Source organism: Plectropomus leopardus, chromosome 15 (assembly GCF_026936395.1).
Source record: "Plectropomus leopardus strain MGB_pleo_1.0 chromosome 15, ASM2693639v1, whole genome shotgun sequence".
Lineage (NCBI taxonomy): Eukaryota > Metazoa > Chordata > Actinopteri > Perciformes > Serranidae > Plectropomus > Plectropomus leopardus.
Genome location: NC_142190.1, coordinates 26,039,115 through 26,056,554, shown reverse-complemented (window position 1 = coordinate 26,056,554; position 17,440 = coordinate 26,039,115). Strand labels below are relative to the sequence as shown.

Genomic DNA, 17,440 nt, shown 5'->3' with positions numbered 1-17,440 from the left:
GTAGTCCGAGCTTCTCTGTGGTTTGTTGTGGTGAGCTGGTCTGGCTAAACGTGTATTAGCGCATGTTTGTGTTTCACTGACTTGCTCATTGCTGCTGCTTTGCACTGCGCTCATATGGCATTTAACCACTGATATCAAGACTAGGCAGGTTTCCATTACAGATTTGCACAAAAAATTAAGCAGTATTTTTGAAATGTTGATAGAAACACAATGGCGAGACGACTGCATTTCCATTGAGTGATGTTACGCGATTTCTCCTCTCACAAAAAGATTGCAAGAAGCATAGCGATAGATGTTCAAAACATTAGCAGCTTTATTCCCATTGCATCCAACACATGAGCCGTCATTATTTTCAGTCGAAAGTGCTGTAGGAGTGTTATGCGAGGAATAATAGAACGGCAAGCCCTTTATATGTGGTAACGGCCATGTATAAGGAAACACATAACTAGCTTATTTGAAGAAAAATGAAAAGCCTAACACATGCATATAGAGATACATACGATATGAATGAAGACATACTGGGGGCACCTCTGTTGCACACACACACACACACACACACACACACACACACACAGGTGTTTTCAGTTACTCAAGTGGATTAGTGAGGTTGAAGTTAGGTGGAGCTTTGCCGGAAGCTGTGTGATGTCAACAAACTCTGTGAACCAATGAGAATGGCAGCAGTGTAAGTTTCCCGCCTTAATGGATCCAACAAAAGGGAACAGCAGGATGAGGAAGGTGTCAATCAAGTGCACACCCACACAGTCCTGAGAAGTTGTCTAATCAGGCAATTTAAATGACAGCACCTCTGTGTGTATATGTGTGGACAAAATATAATCAGCAAACAAATGAGGATGTATTATTATGGAAATTGACCCCTTGGTGAAATTCACAAGCTCCCAGGCAGAATATAATAAAAAGTGAAAAGCCCCATCTTTATCAGCTGCAACATAAAAGTAGTGTACAAATTAATGCATCAATAATTATATCGCAGTGATATAATATGCATTATTCTGAAATGGTCCATTCTGCATAGTGAATACTTCTACTTTTGCTACTTTAAGTATATACTTTGATGCAAAATCTTGCACTCTTTTACTTTGAATGTAGGATTTGTACTTGTAACAGTATTTTTACACTGCTTTTACTTAAGTAAAATATCTGTGCATTTATTCCACCACTACATAGAAATTGAATTATCTGCTGTAAATGACAGTTGAGTCCGTCACTGATCTATTCAGCTGTGGACTCTCTGTCTCACTGGCTGGTCAAAATGACCCCTCACTGACATACTTTGACCCTTGCATAGCGCTGCACAGCTTTAATTATGGCAGTAACCGTCCAAAGATTCTCCTGATATAACCTACAAGATTAGAGGGAGCCCTTTTTATCATTCATGCCATTGTTAAAGGAACAGTGTGTAAGATTTACGGGGATTTACTGACATCTAGTGGTGAGGATTGCAGATTGCTACCAGCTGCAAAGTAAAAAACAAACAAACTAGGGAATGGTTTTAGGGGAAGAAGTGCGTGAAAATAATCTTGTAACATAATTTTCAGTATATTGTAATGATAATTATGAATATAGTTTTCTGGACATTCCTTAGCTTATTTTTTATTAATTTTCTAAATTGAATAATTAGTCGTGATTCGCTGAATATGTCTTGCCACGTTGCTCATTGCCTTTTTTCCCTTTTTTTCTATTCCGAAAGAAATCAAACTAATTTGCTCAGGTAAAAACATGCCGGTGCAACATGGCAGACTTGGATGAGGACCTGCTTTTCTATGTGGACATAAATGACTCATTTGAAGGTATGATTCTTATTTTTAGGGGATTATACAGTAAAGAAAACTTCTTGTTAGAAAGTTTCCTATTGCTACCTATATATACACCCATAAATCCATAAACCCTACACATTGGACCTTTAAAACTCAAAGTTTCTGTCCTCACCTATACAATCTCCCATAGACTTTAGGGGGGGTGTCAGCCTGTGTTGGCTGGTCATGTGCCCCCGTTTATTTGTTATTTCCCATACCCCCATAAAAACGAAAATGCAAATAGACTCAGAACTTCCACATTTTTTTTCAGTCAGATCTGATTTAATTTCTCTCTCCTGGCTTTAATTGAAATAACAGCTTATGTAGATACAGTCCAAACAAACTGTCACACCAACATGACGGCTTAGCCTACTTTATGTGTCTGTGGGTTTATGACAAGCTTATTTTATACTTAATAGTGTTTTATCTCCCATCACAACACCATAAAGCTCCTATTTCTATAAGACAGTTTTGCTTTGTTTTTATGTATCAATATAATATATTCTAGCTTTATTATTGGAAAAAAAATCAACTTTATCAAGAATCCATCCAGACATTTATTGAGTCTGCTGCCGGATCCTTCTGCTAAATATGAGTCGTGAAGGGAAATTTAATTTCGGTGTGCTGATAACAGCCAGCAGATAACAGCCTCCCGTCGCAGTTGGACTCAGAGACCTCGGATGCTTTTTTTTTTTCCTATAAACAACCACTGCTCTGCTCTCAGGAAGTACTGTATGAATATTAATATGGATGCAAATACACAGTGAGGATGCCCAGCGCTTGAACCAACACAGCGCGCTCATCATCTGCGCATTTTTTTTTTTGTTTTGACGTTTTTTTCCCCCGTTCATGCCTGAACTGATGTTCCTTTTACGGAGGAGCCGTTTTTTCTAAAGCGTTACATTTAGGATGGCGTTTTACCTGAGTGTTTGCAGAGGAAAATTTTGTAACGTCGCATTGAATTGCATCATGGTTTTCAATCAGATCTCACACCGGCCAGGCTACACCGAGCCTCGGTAGTACAGTGCGCTGTTTATTATAAAAATGGAAGACCTTTCACGTCAAGAAAAGGCGTCAGTCCGGTGATATGCGTCTGAATAACTGATTTTTCATCTCCACGTCAATTGACACATCTGGGGAAGGTTTTTTTTTCCTCCCCTCCCGTCTACCAAGACAGCTGTGTCATCAACAACCGGCGTGGTGTTGTTGTTGTCTGATTTTTACGAGCCTGGGCAACTGGATATCGGCATAGTCTGCCTCTGCGCCAGCCATAGGCTACACTAAGGTAGGCATCGCACCTCCATATCATGTTTTGCTCCATAAATCGCCGCATCACTTGCTTACATCATGTAGCCTATATAGCCAGCTGTCATAGTTAAAATGCACTGTCTGCTTAATTAGCAGCGGAGAATACGATGCTGTATTGCGGAGTAGACGTACGGGCCTGATGGCATTTTACGCGTAAAATTTAAGCAATACAAGCTTGACAGTGAGCCGCTGCGTCTTCTCAAGGCAAATTATTCAACCTTGAAGCCTCACAGCCCCACGATGGGGAATAAAAGGCCTGTGTTTTAGCCCCCCAAAAATACAAAAGACATGGAGAGATACGGCAGAGCAACCCCACAGCCCGCGTTTTAACTTCAGTCGTGACAAGACCTTATAAATATTTCACCAAAAAACAAGCCTCCATCAGCTGACTGGTGATGCCGGAGCGCAGCGTTATCAATCAAATGCCTACACCACATCAGTGGCTCATTCTGCGAGGCCGTGATGGGAAACATCTGCATGTTTACGGATAATATAGCACGGCTGCGTGTGTGTGTGTGTGTGTGTGTGTGTGTGTGTGTGTGTGTGTGTGTGCGTGCGTGTGCGTGTACGTGCGTGTGTGTGAATGGGCGGTAGTTACTCTGATTGTGAATACACTGGTGATGTTTGTGCGCAGCCAGGTGAGGATGTGTTGGCGCGTCTTTGAGGTGCGGGAGAGGCAGGCGTCTGGATGAGGGGCTGCCTGGATCACCACATGTGTTTTTTAAAGGGAATAACCATCACATGATAGCTGTAAAACTGCCGCAGTATCCCACCTTTAGATGCTAAATGAGAAAGGGGTCGAGGGGTTGTGAATTAAACGTGAAATTAAGGTTAGTCATCCCTGCCCCCCCACCCAGTTTTTTCCCGGGCGTGACAGCCACTCAAAACGAACATCACTCAAAATGAGCTCTGTCTTCCCCACCCACTACCTGCTTAAAAATATCAATAAACACTTGTTATTAGGCTGCTAAAATAATATTTTAAAAAAATGTTTTAGTTGTGGCTTTACCTGGCTGCCTTTAATCTCTCTTCAAATGAAATTATCATAGAGTGGAAATGTTATCTGTATCTATATTGAACTGGCATTTTATTTTGAAAGAAGCATGTCAGGAGGCTACAAAACAAACAGACTATAAAAGGATGGGTGCAAATGTAAAAAAAACAACAACTCTGCAAATCCTGCTGAATATTACAAACATTCTTTGAATATAGAAATATTATGATGCTTTTTTCTCTCTCGCATGTTGGATACTCTACCATCTGCCTGATATTGAACTGTAATATAGAATGAAACTAATCACCAGTCAGTATAGCTTGACCTTGGAGCTGAATAGGACCAAAAATCTTCCTATATGGCTTTAAGTCTTGCATGGGCTAACAGATGCTGATAAATATTTATTTGTCCCATATGCTGTTATGTTTAAGCCATATAATGGGGAGCAGGGATGGTTTAGAGCAGCTGTGACGTAGGGGGTCATTGAGTCCATGCTGTGAGCCACACATACTGTGCGGTGTGTCTTGAATGCAGAGGGAAAAGCAGGGCTCGCACAACCTGTCGTTAACCGTTGGTGATGACAGATTCAGTCCAGAAATGTGATTAAAACTGCAACTTTGCGTGTCAGTTTACAGTGTCAAAACAAATGGAATATGTTTGATTGCAACCCCTTTATTCCTCGAGGGTTTATCCTGCTAAATCAGGATAGCTTTTGACATATTTATATAAAAAATAACCACAGACTTTGATGAAATTACGCAAAAGCTCATGGTGCATTTGCAGAAACAATAAAAAGCGACCATGTTTTCAATAAAGCAGAAAGGATTCTGACTACGTCTGAACTCCTCTCCATAAAGTGGATGATTCAGTGGCTCTGACCGGCAGTGATCATCATGTCTGATTCCAAAAAGGATGAGCAATTCAGTTTGGAAGATTGAATACACAAATATACCGGATCCAGAGAGGGCGAGGGAAGGCCCACACAGGGTCAGAGACGAGGGACTGACAGGGAGGGAAGACATGGAGCGAGGGGACTGATGGATGTGCGACAGACGTGGCAGATGCTGACATTTTAAGCCCATTTCTCTAGTCGAGTGGATACCCCTGTCTGGATGAGCACTAATGGATTTTTTTTTTTGTTGCTTTGGGTTTCCTGAAACGGCCAAACAGATTGTTTCCCCCAGAGTTTGAGCAGCAGCAGGTCAATAGGTTGGTAAAAGTGATATAAATGGCTAGTACTGGCCAGTCGTGCAGGTGTCTCAAAATCAATACTACTGTGGACATGTTCAGCTGGCTTCAGTGTGCATTGTTGGGTTTTTAAGGGGAGAGCAGGTGCTTCTTCCATCTGTGGCTTCACCATCTTGATTCTCTCAGCTCTGTCAGGGGGAGATGGCATCAGAAATGAAGGAGGAGGACGGTTTCCGCTGCAGCACGTGAGCAATGTGAGTGATGGCTGTCAGTTGGAAAATTAAGGATTTATAAACCGTGCTTCTGGCTTTGTGTGCGTTTTTTTGGGATCATCACAACAGAGACATTTCTGGTTTTTCGATCTAAGTAATTCACTGTGTTTACTGTGAGTGGAAAAGACGACTGTTGAGCTCAGAGGCAGTTAAAGTTTGCCCCTAGTGGTTTAGGATTGAATCTTGCCACAGTTTTCCCTCCCATCACTCTGCTTTACTTCCCCCTGTACTTTCATGCTGCGTAAACAACACTTTAGTAAAAGTGATTGAATAGCCCCGTAGAGCCAAAAGGATTAGTCAGTTAACTGATTCATTTATTGATAGAAAAATAATCTGCAGCTATTTTTGGATAATCGAATAATCATGGCAGTCACTTTTTAAGCAAAAAGAGTGAAACAGTGCTGGACATTCTCATGTTCAGGGTTCTCAAATGGGAGAATTTTCTGCCTCTGTTTGTTATATATAAAAGTAAACTGAGTGACTTTGGATTTAAGACTTTTGGTTAGACAAGACATTTAAAAATGTCACTCTTTGGCTGGCATTTTTTCTCTATTTCTTTATATTTCATAGACCAAAACAATCTAAAAAATGAATAATTGTTAGGTTAAGTCAGCAGCCAGTGCACCCTATATTAAAAACATGACTGGTTTGTGCTTAAATATCTCTATCAGTGTAACTCCAGCCATACAAATTATGATTCTGTTTACATCTGTGTCTGCGCAAAGATGATGGTAAACTGTCAAGATGAGACATTGAAGCTTGTAGTGTTCCTCTTCATGTGTGTAGAGCTTGGTTGGTACAGTATCTTGGATTTGTTTATTTTATTGAGGCGTTGGCTGAGTGGCATGACATTTTTAAATTGGTATCAGCAGTCTTGTAAATCTATTGATAAAGCAACAGATGTCTTTGAGGTGTGTTTTATGTTGCTAAATTTCCTTGTACAGCCTAGAAAATGTGTAACACTGATAGTTTTTTTTTTTTAGAGTCATTTAGTAAAGCTGACATATGTTTGTGTTTTTAAGAACTAAGAATATTGTATTCAAAGTGGAAAAGTTAGATCGGAAGATTTGCAAAGTAACAGGTTATAAGAGACTGGTCAGAAATGAAACAGCAGAGATACTTTTAGTGACTTGTAAGGCTGGAGCCTACACTTCCCATAATGCACGTCAACAGCATGTCTTTGTTAGACACTTTCTCTGTGGTAAATAGCATGCCCCCAACATGTAACACAGGCTGTATGTTAGGAATGTGTAATGCTGGAGACCAAAGATTAGAGCACCGATTAAACACCGATGACATCAGTATGACGCAATCAGAGTTATTTGCTCAGACTTGGAAAAAAAAAAGCTCCTCAAAAAGACATCACACAGTTGTTTCCGCAGACAGAGAAATAAAAAACAGCTAGAGTACCCCTTTCATCTTAAACCGTCTTGTCACTAATGTAGGTCAAATTGATTCAATTACCAAAACAAACTTTTTCTGCACTGAATTTGTATTGCATATTAACAAGAATTTATTTTTAAGGACATGTATGGTTAAATCAGTTTTTCAGCTACATTAAAGGAATACTTCACTCCCAAAATGGCTATTTGTATATCAGTTACTTACTGTGTATTACCTTGAATTACTAAAGGCGAACATTTGTGATGAATTTAAATCACAGGGGGTCCACATTTGACAACAGCAAACACATTCATTTTTGCCAAAAACAGTACGATTTAGTCCAAACAATCTCGAGCGTGTGCTTTTGAACTTTTGATACAAAGCAGCAAGTGGAGCTCATATGCACACGCATGTTCAGGCACACTCGGGGCACGCTACCCATGGGCGTAAATGTTTTACAATGTGATGTATTTAGAGTGTTTTGGAAGTTTCTGTGCAAACGACTGGATAAATGAGACTTGGACTATTCTGCATGAGTTGTGTGAGTCTGCAAAAGATGTTTTGATGTTGTTAATGTGGACCCCAATGACTTCAGTTCGTGAAGAACGTTTTTTGGATTCTCCGCTCCCAGTGGAGAAATGTGACAAAGTTCTCCTGAATTCAAGGTAACACCCGTTGAATACTTGACTTACTAATAGATTATTTTGTGGGTGAAGTGTTCCTTTAAACCATGCGCTTCTTGTGGATCAAATCTACTTTTTCATGCACTTGAGTCGGTCACAGTGAGTTATAAATAGGTCCAAAGGTGTAAAGGTTCTCTCTGGTGGCTCTTTGATTAAAGGGCATGCCATTTACCAGCGATGTCCTGGGTACAAATTCTGCCTTAGACATTGTTAGATGTCATCCCCCCTTTGTCTTCTGTCTCTCCTGGCTCTTTACTCACAGGCTGTCCAGTAAAGAGAGGGAGAAAAAAAAAAGGAATTGAATCCCATTTGACTGTTTCAGCCACTCTCAACTCCTCCTCTCTAAATAGATATCAGAATTGCATAGAGATTGCCCACTCTCTTAGAAATGGTTGTCATTTTCTTGTCTGATAGGTTTCTGTTTTTTCGTGTGTTTCACTGGATGCAGAGGCTGGAGAAAAAAAAAAAAAAACGTGGCAAAATTTGAAATGGACAGACATCCCCTGCACCCACCGACTTCTTGGTGCTTATTTGGGAGCTCCCTCCGCAGCCACATTGTCGGACTGCTGGGTGCGCCACACTTCAAAAGCTCATACATGCGTGTCCCCTGTGTGACCGGAGGACATCTGGGAAGTACATATCAAAATTAACCAGTGAAAAATTCAAATTAAACGCTCCCTTTTAAATGCTTTCTTTCTGGATTGTAAGCATCATGCAGCATCCAGTCTTCATTGCAGTGTGTAGTCAAGAGTAATGATGTGTGGTAATGATTTCCTTGAGGCAACTCATCTTTGTTCATTCCCCCTCCGTTTTCTTCTCATTAAACCTTTCGAAGCCGCTTGTATGGTACCATGCAAAATAAATAAAGTTCAGAGCCAACTGTTACTCCTCTCTTGTTGGCACAGAGGTCCCAGTCTCAGACCATGTTAATCACCGCCCATTTATCTGTATCCATGTAGCGTCTTCCACATGGATAACTACGCAAGAATTCAGGACAGGAAGCAAATATCTTTACACATGTTTGTGTGCCATTTGTCTTTTTTTATTTTACCAAGAAGCCCTTAGCAAAGTCATTTCAGCATCATTATGTTAGAACGATAATTGGCAAGAAGTGCAGTGCGCAAAACTCTATTGTGAATTATCCATGTTTCATTGTGGTCCAAAGTGGTTTAGAGTCTTGTGTTAATGTCCCTATTCTCATTAATATGCTGCATTTATGCCAAAGACCTTCAAAAGACCTTGGCTAATGTTCACAAATCATTAGGATGCAGTAACATGTTATTTTTCTGGCAGCTGTGTGTTGCAAACAGCGTAATGTATATAATGATCCACAAGCACTGTTGTCCTAACATGTCACCGCGTACATGGGTCTGAAACTGATGTGGAGCAGAGATGGTTGTAGGAGCATCTCACAGCGGTAATTCATTGTCTGCGACATTCGTAAAGGTCACCAGCAAAAAAATAAAAGTAACGGAAAAAAACCTCAGGGTTCAGCAACCGTGTGTGAAATAGGTGAGTGTACACAGTGACTTCAGAAATGCAAATCAGAATGCAGGATGACTTAAGTATGTGTTGTAAATGTCAGAGCAATCTTCATTTGCACTGAAAAGATTCCCAGCTGATTGGTGGCAGCGAGAGGAGCTGCAACTCAAATTATTTATTAATACCAAGATGTTGGAGATTTAAAGACGGTGATATTAAAGTCTTGTTTCTAAAAAGCATCTGCTCTATAGTCCCTTCTGCCCTATTTCTCTTTAGCAATTCTTTTAATGGTCCAGTGTGTGTGATTTCGAGAGATATACTTGTAGAAATGGAAGATAATATATTTTTTTTAGTGGATAATCACATGAAAATAGGAATTATTATCTTTTTTTTATTTACCTTATAATGAGCCATTTATATCTTCATGGAGGCAGGTCTAGTAGCCCAGAATGGACAAACTAAAGACTGGCTCTGGATTGGGACATGCATGTTTTTGCACCGGCCACTGTAGTGAGCAGCCCATCCACAACAAGCCAAACAGCATCAGAAAAACACTGATTTTTAGCATGAAACTGTTTGATTCAGTATTTTTAGCGCTTTAAATCAGCAGGTCCATTTGTCTGGGAGAGAAAGAGACCTCTGCAGGTCGTGTTAAAAACCAGCTCAGTGTACCTTAAGTTAACAGAGAAAAAAAAGGTGAGCCCACAATAGCATTTGCTGGGTTAGCAGCCCGTTTGTGACGAGCCAAATGGCGTGGGGTAAAAACTCACGTAACTTTAATCAACTGATGCGTCTTTTTCTGAGAGGAAGAGACCTCTGCAGATAATTCGGCCCCTTGTTAAAATCTCCTGAATGTCTGGATCTTAAGTTATCAGAGAAAAAATGCGAGCACACATTTGCAGGTGATGGGCTTGTGGCTCATTTGTAACCAGCCAAACAGCGTGGGAGAAACACTGATTTGAAACTGCTTTATTTAGTGTTTTCACCTTTTTATGTCAGCTGGTCAGTTTGTTTTGATAAGGAAGTGACCTCTGCAGATAATTCAGCTCATGGTAAAAACCTCCTAAACAATAAACACTGAAGGATTTCTATCTGTGAGCTCCTGTTTGGCACATGGGAGAAGTTTCAGTGGATTGCATTCTGCAGTCATCACAGCCGCAATCCTACACACTGCTCCTTTAATTGCATTTTCCTTTAATTAATAGCCCTGTAATAAGTTTCAATATTGTGTAAATTAAGTTGAAAATCTGACTGATTTGTTTGAAAACGGCCATTTTTCTACCCAATTACTGGCAAATCAACAATGCAATTTCAGAGCCATGTGCCAAGAACATTGGTGCATCAAACACCATTAGGTGAAAAACCAGGTGAGACTATACAAGCGCTACGCTCTCATTCCTGGATGAGAGCCACTTGGGTCAAAGCAAGTCTCCACACAAGCTGCTCATAATCATCTTGTTAAAGTCAGCGATATCTGCTATTTTGGGGAGTACAACATATAAGAAAACAGTGCCTGTGTAAGACACCCCGCAGTGCGTAATCTGCCATCTCCTGCCATTTGCCCCAGTTAGTGCCTTTTCATTTCATCACTGTCAGTGCAGTGAACAGCAGAAATGACAGGAATAGGAATTGCTCAAGTGAGACCCTGAGCTGAAAACCTGCCAATCACACCTGTAAGGCCAACGAACCTGTACATTTTTACCACTTCTCTTGCTTTTCAGTTTGCAGTACAGACCCTCAAAATGCTCTTAGACATGTCTGACTTACTGATACTCAACAACTCTTAAAAAGTGCTGGTTTGATTTTAAGCACATATTTCAAAAAAACAACAACAGAACTTCTAAGCGATCAGCGATTAGCTTTGTCACTTAAACTCATACCGTCACACTTGTGACGGTATGAGTATCTTGTGAAACAAGACAACCTAAGGCATCCATTGGTATCCTGCTGTGCAAAAAGACTTTTTCCTATTGACTTACATGCCGAATGAGACATCTGTAAATCAGTGGATACATCTTTTTGAGCATCGAGTTTGTAATATTGGCAGAAATCAGCATAGGCCAATTCTGATATTTCATTTTAAAGCATATACCTACCGATCCTGGTGATGTACCGATACTATTGTCCATCCCTAATTTGATCCATTTGGTCCAATAGCAATTTAAATATCTAGGAGAGGTTCTCTAGGTACCTACACGTTTACCCTAAATTTACTTTGTTCCCAGTAAATGTTTTGTTCCTTCAAAAACAAGAAACCAAAGAGTATCAATAATATTAACTCTCATATTGACAAAGTTTTCAACTAGTTTTCAACTTTATTTCAGCAGCATATTAATAATTAAAAAAAATATGTTATGGCTTTTGGTTTAGGTGTACCACCTCAAGACCCATATCCCCCCGCCCCCAATATCCCCACCCCATGAAAAATTGCCACTGTTTATTTTCTCGAACAAGTGCATCAAAAGTATCGAAACAAAATCTCTGCTGAACACAGCGGGGTGCAAACAAGCGGGGCATAAGAGACATGATTTGTATGTAATGAGATGAATGAGTGGGAGAGCTGTGTGTGGGTATGTGTGTGTGTGTGTGTGTGTGTGTGTGTGTGTGTGTGGGAGAGTGTGTGTGTGTGGGTGTGTGTGTGTGTGTGTGTGTGTGTGTGTGTGTGCTTATCCTGTGCAACCTACGCTATGACTCGCTTATCAGGGGAATTTTGAGCACAAGGAGTAGGATGATTCAAATGTTGGAAGACCACTCGTGGCCTATACCTGGCTTTGCTAATCACACCAACGCTGCTGCTGTTGCTGCTCCATCTTTCAATCAGAAGTAAAGCAGCTCTGAAAGAGCACCAGCAGGTTTATTGAATAATATCTACATTGGGACAATGCGAATGTAGATCGGTTTGATTTTTCTTTGCACAATTTGATTTTCTTAGATGGGAATTACCCGAGTCATGTCCGTTTTTCATTCTCTAGCTTCTCACTAAATATTGCACTGAAAACAAGGCTTTCTAAAGCAATTTAAAACTACCAGCTCTCACATGATATGAGTCAAACCCACTGCAAGCTGCTGGGAGGCAAATCATATGTCAGGTTTACAGTGATGTTCAGCTGATCCCTGTTTTGCTTTGGGCAAGTGGGCTTTGCTTAATTGTTGCTGAATAGTTTATGAGGTTTGTCTTGTTTAGGTAGGGACAGCCTGAAGCAATTTAGGCTACGGTGTTTTTAACTTTTTTTTTTCATAGGTGAGTTGAACTGATCACAACAGTGGGATTTGAATCAGTCCTCAGTAAGCACATGGCTGCTCTGGATCATAAAACAGTTTAAGCTTCGGTTCAAGCAGGTCGGATTTGACTCGCAGAGATCATCCATGTCGTCCGTAGTCTGTGTCGAGCATATTCGGAGCACACAAGACATTTCTCACTGCCATATAAGAGATAAGAACATCATGTACCGTGGAAAGATTTGGTGTCAAACATGCACCATCACTTATATCTGACAGACTGTCTGAGGTTATTTTTTTATGATCTGAATTTTCTAATAAATATCAAAGGGAAAAAAAGAGACTTCAAACTGAGCAAACTAACAGGGAGGCAGGCAATATTGCTGGGTAATCCACATCTAAAATAAGTCTGATCTTGGTTAGAGAGGGATGCTGGCTCAGTGAAGCGTGTGCAGCTGCAGAGTGGAGCTCTTCCCCTCCGTGCACGGACACGAGCACAGAGGGGTTTTTTCAGTTCTCACTCTTTTCCCTGCAGCACCATACCTCACAAGTCTGGGTTTTTAGCAGCCAAATACAAAGAGCAAACAAAATAGAGACTTTGTTTATGATGTGATCTCTCCTGTGCTTTCTCTCTTTCTTTTTTCTTTCCCTAATGTGATGGACATACGAGCTTATTCATGTACAGTGCTGAATAATGTCTCACAAAAAAAGATTATCTAGAGGGAACCCTGCAGAAAAATGCGAACACAGTGATTTTGCACTCTTTCGTCACGCCACGTCTAGTGACGGTGCTCATGTTGCACGCATTTGGAGCATCCCAAAGCTTTCTTCTGATTTCATTGTTCTTCTCTCTCCACGATACTTTTTTTTTTTTTCTGTGATATGATATGACATTTCCACATTTAAAACCTATATGTGTGCAGCGGAGAAAATAAACAACACAGACTGAATGAAAACATGTCCAGTGTTGCATGAGGGCTAGTGGATCTGTAGGTGTTCATGTATGCTAAGTGCATGGGGTCACCTTGGTTACTGCAGATTCTAGCAGAAGATGATGAAGTCAAGGGCAAGCTGAGGTGGGAAATCGTTAGGTCATATACTGGCCGTCTGTTTTTGACCTGAGAGTTAAAGGGGTACTTCACTGATTTTCAACCAGCTTTGTATTAAGACAATGTGGATAGTATGTGTAGATGAACTTTATTTTCAGAAACATGTTTTGGCTCGCAATTTACCTGTAATATGAGATTGTTTGTTACCAGCTGGCTTCCATTGTGTCAAACAGATGACGTCACATTACATCACCTACTGGAAACCTTTTATTGATATTGTATGGTGCAGTGCATTTACGTAGTTAGGTGTTTTTTACCTTTTGAAAAATGTGAATGCCGCTGTCCTTTTTCTCTGTTTTCTCTGGTCACGCAGCACCAGTTTCAAAACTATTTGTGTCTTTCTCCTGCATAAATGTCCTAGTTTTATGTGAGGACCCTCTTTATATCACTGAAATATATCTTTAATAATGAGTGTTGCATTATTTGAGATTTTCTTTATTTACTTAAATTTCAACTCTTCATATTTTGAGCTATTCATGATAGTACACTACAGATGTTTACTTACCCACACACACTGACAATAACATTCATTTGTTGGCAGGAAAGGCGCATAGTTGAGACAATCTCCACAACTTTGTTGTGGCTCAGGGCTGTGTCCTGGTAGCACAGGGCAAGAGGGAACAGGGAAAGCTTTTTTGTTGGGTATTTTTGGTTGCAGTCAATGAAAAATTTAGTGGTCATTCAGGTTGTACAACACTAAGGAGTGCGAAGTGTCTTGTGCATGTATATTTCATTGAGTGTATTTGGGTTTTGACCCCAAAAAGAATGACGTAACGATTTACACCATGTGACCACACTTATAAAATGCTTTTTGTTTTTTTTTATTTCAAATCCAAAACATCAGAAAAGAGGTCAAGAGAAAAAAATCAGCAAAATTCCTCTACGCCTCTCATGTGCCTTCCATCCTTGGCTTGGAGTGGTACATCAGCCTCTGTATCTTCCTCCTCCTCCTCCTCCTCCTCCTCCTCCTCCTCCTCCTCCTCCTGTCCATTCTCATCAGCCACAGGCATTTCACTACACAATGCAATATTGTAGAGCATTCAGCACACAACAGGAAGAGGAGAAGAGAAGTTGAGGCGATGTTCTATAGCAGCAAAGAGCGCCACATAACCCAGGGGTGAAAATGGTGACTTCTGGTTTAGTGATGCACAATGAGGGAATTATTTGAATAATCTCATTTTCTTTCATACCACAGACACACTTCAAAATACATATTAATTAGGCTCTATGTGCTCCCAGGTTTTTCTTCCCCATATTTTAAATTCATACAAAGCCTTTGAGCCTGCTGAGCAGATCAGAATATCCAGCATGTGAACAATTTTTAGGAGATTGGAGGAGCGCACCACAGCAGATAGTGAGGAAAACAAGACACAAGAGGGAAAGGAGGACTCCCGTTGTAACAAATACAAACAGAAGAGGGGTCAAACTATGTGTAGCGCCTGTCTGGTTGTTTGGATTTTGGAGCAAACTCTTACCTCAGGTGACTGATTTGTTGTCAAGGTGGGTTAGATTGATTTTGTGATTTTTGTTTTTGTCCTAACTTGTGTGCAAAAACCCACAAAGCAATGGATGCTGCTTGAAAGGGTTTCTGGCCTGTAGGTTGACCTGGCAGAGCACAAGCTTTTCAAGGATTTTGGTTTAAAGGCTGACATGTCTGTAAGTCTGCCTTTGCAATACGGCTGTCAGACGATTGCAGCATCTTGTGTGCCTGTCTGAACCACTTTTTTTAACAGTTTAGCTTCTCTTTGGGAGCAATTGCATGTGTGAAAGGTATGTTTTATTAAGTTGAGCTGAGGTCAATGATCATTTTTCATACACTCTAACTTAGCACTCCAGATAGACAGACACTCCTTTTGATCCCCAAATAGACTTAAACATCAAACACAGTATTTGAAGATTGTAGTGTATTGTAAGAAAAGTGGAGATTCAAACACTTGAAGGGAAACTCAAGTGATATTTTTTCAACCTGGACCCCATTTTACCATGTTTTTGTGTCTAAGTGACTGGTAGAAACAACAATGTCTGAAATTAGTTCAATATTTAGAGAGATCGCTGTAGTCGTCAGCGGGGAAACACGCTGCAATGTCACCATTCGAGCAGGTGTGCCTGTCAATTTATATCCACTAAATGTGTTTGTTTTTGCCACATACAGGTCCTATCGTTATTAGAATTGTCTGACAAACATACAAAAAGAGAAATTAATAGTTTTCTGCACCTTTAAGTCTCATTAAAGGAGAATTCTGAAATCTCACGAGAGGTGACTTGTTGCAGGAAGCAAGTACGTTTACTTTCTCTTTACAATCCTGTCTATAATGTTGTAAGACACTCATAATGACAATCTGAGCATGTTAGTGACAAAAAGCACCTTAAATTGGCATAAATTGAGGGGGCACACCTGCTCCAAGTGGTTACATTGCAGTCTGTTTGGCAGCTGCCATCTGCAGCGCTCTGTCTCAATACTGGACCAACTGAAAAAATTGTTATCTCCATTAGTTAGGCACAAAAACATGGGAAGATAGGAGTCCAGGTTGAAAAATACCGTAGTTACTCTTTAGCAGGGTGATCACACTTAATTTATTTATTAAAATTTTGACAGGAGCAACTCATGTGTCCTTAAAAAGCTGCAGGCAGATATGTGGATCATGACACCTCACTGTCACTGACAGTAGGTAGATGATGTTATGAAAGGTTTGAGTGTGTCAGTGTTGAAGGATATCCTGTCCACATCAGAACACTTCTGCTAAATGTTAACGGTCAGTGGTGTGATACAGCATAAATGATCCGACTGACTAAATGTTCAGGACAGTATCTCTCAGTGCAAGTTGAGCTTCTGTGAACAGAGAGTGTGAGACATCTGGCCATTAATATTTTTGCAAGCATGTTTGTACTTTGTCAGCACAAAGTTAACTTTTGGAATATTAACTAGTCTTTGTCACTTTGTCAGAGAGGAATAGTTAAGCATTATGTGAAATGCGCTGATTCTCTTTCTTGCCGAGAGCTAGATGAGGAGATTGATGTAACTCGTGTCTGTACACTGAATATGAAGCTATAGCCAGCAGCCTGTTAGCTTAGCTTAGCACAAAGACTGAAAAAAGGCTGGCTTTTTGTGGTGGTAAAAAAATCCAGCACTTCAAAAGCTCACTAATTAACACTAATTGACCTGTTATTTCTTGTTTGATTAATCTGTACATTAAGTCTTGTTGAGGTTGCCAGGCAACCAGCAAAGACTAAGTTACTGGAACTGGCCAAGAAATAGTCCGGCACATAACGAGCCCTGTACCGCTGCAGCCTTGATTTGTACAGACTGCACAAAAGAGATATAAAGTGTTAATTAGTGAGATTCAGAAGAGGTGCTGGTGGGCAGATTTGGTTGCCTGGGTCCAGACCTGTAAATCCACCCACTTCACCGAGTTGTAACGAATTGGCAATTCTATCTGATATCAAGCAACAGATTTCGCTGCCTTTGGAGAGAGCCAGGCTAACTGTTTCCCCTGCATCCAGTCTTTGTGCTAAGCTAAGCTAACAGGCTTAGGGAGTTTGCTCTGTCCGGGGGGCAGTGCTGCGTTTTCAGCTTGGTTCAGCTGGGTTACAAACTTTCTCATTTTACAGCTAAACAATACACTAAAATGTGTTTCTGAAAACATTTGAGGTGAGAAATAAACAATGCAGTCATGAGTCTTGACTCATATTTGATCTGTGCTGCCTAGTTTGACAGTTTGACCACAGTTAGCAAGCAGTGATTGACATGATTGACAGCTGCTCTTTCTGAAAATGGCCCGTGATTGGCCAGAGTCTTCCATCAAGGGCTAGATGTGCTAAAGCATGAAATCAGAGCCAAATGTGTCTGGTGTTCTCTCAGACCACTTGAATTACAGTATGCTTAAACTTTATGGGATTTATGCCCAGTGACGTCAAAATTAAACCATCTACCCAGGCTTTATACCTTACAAGAATTGAAATGGGTGAGTTACATAAAAACTCACCCTCC

At 40.5% G+C, this 17,440-nt stretch overlaps 1 protein-coding gene across 3 annotated transcripts in view; it reads left to right on the top strand.

Moving 5' to 3' along the window:
* The window catches only part of nyap1 (neuronal tyrosine phosphorylated phosphoinositide-3-kinase adaptor 1), a 44,174-nt gene that overhangs the window by 3,255 nt on the left and 23,479 nt on the right, over positions 1 to 17,440 (top strand). The window contains exon 1 of one of the 3 annotated variants that reach the window (XM_088087997.1): positions 2,460 to 3,099. The exons of the other annotated variants lie outside the window; for them this stretch is intronic. The gene's annotated coding sequence lies outside the window, so the exon portion shown is untranslated. Of the gene's footprint in view, positions 1 to 2,459; positions 3,100 to 17,440 lie in introns of those variants that run through there. 3 annotated transcript variants of the gene reach the window in all.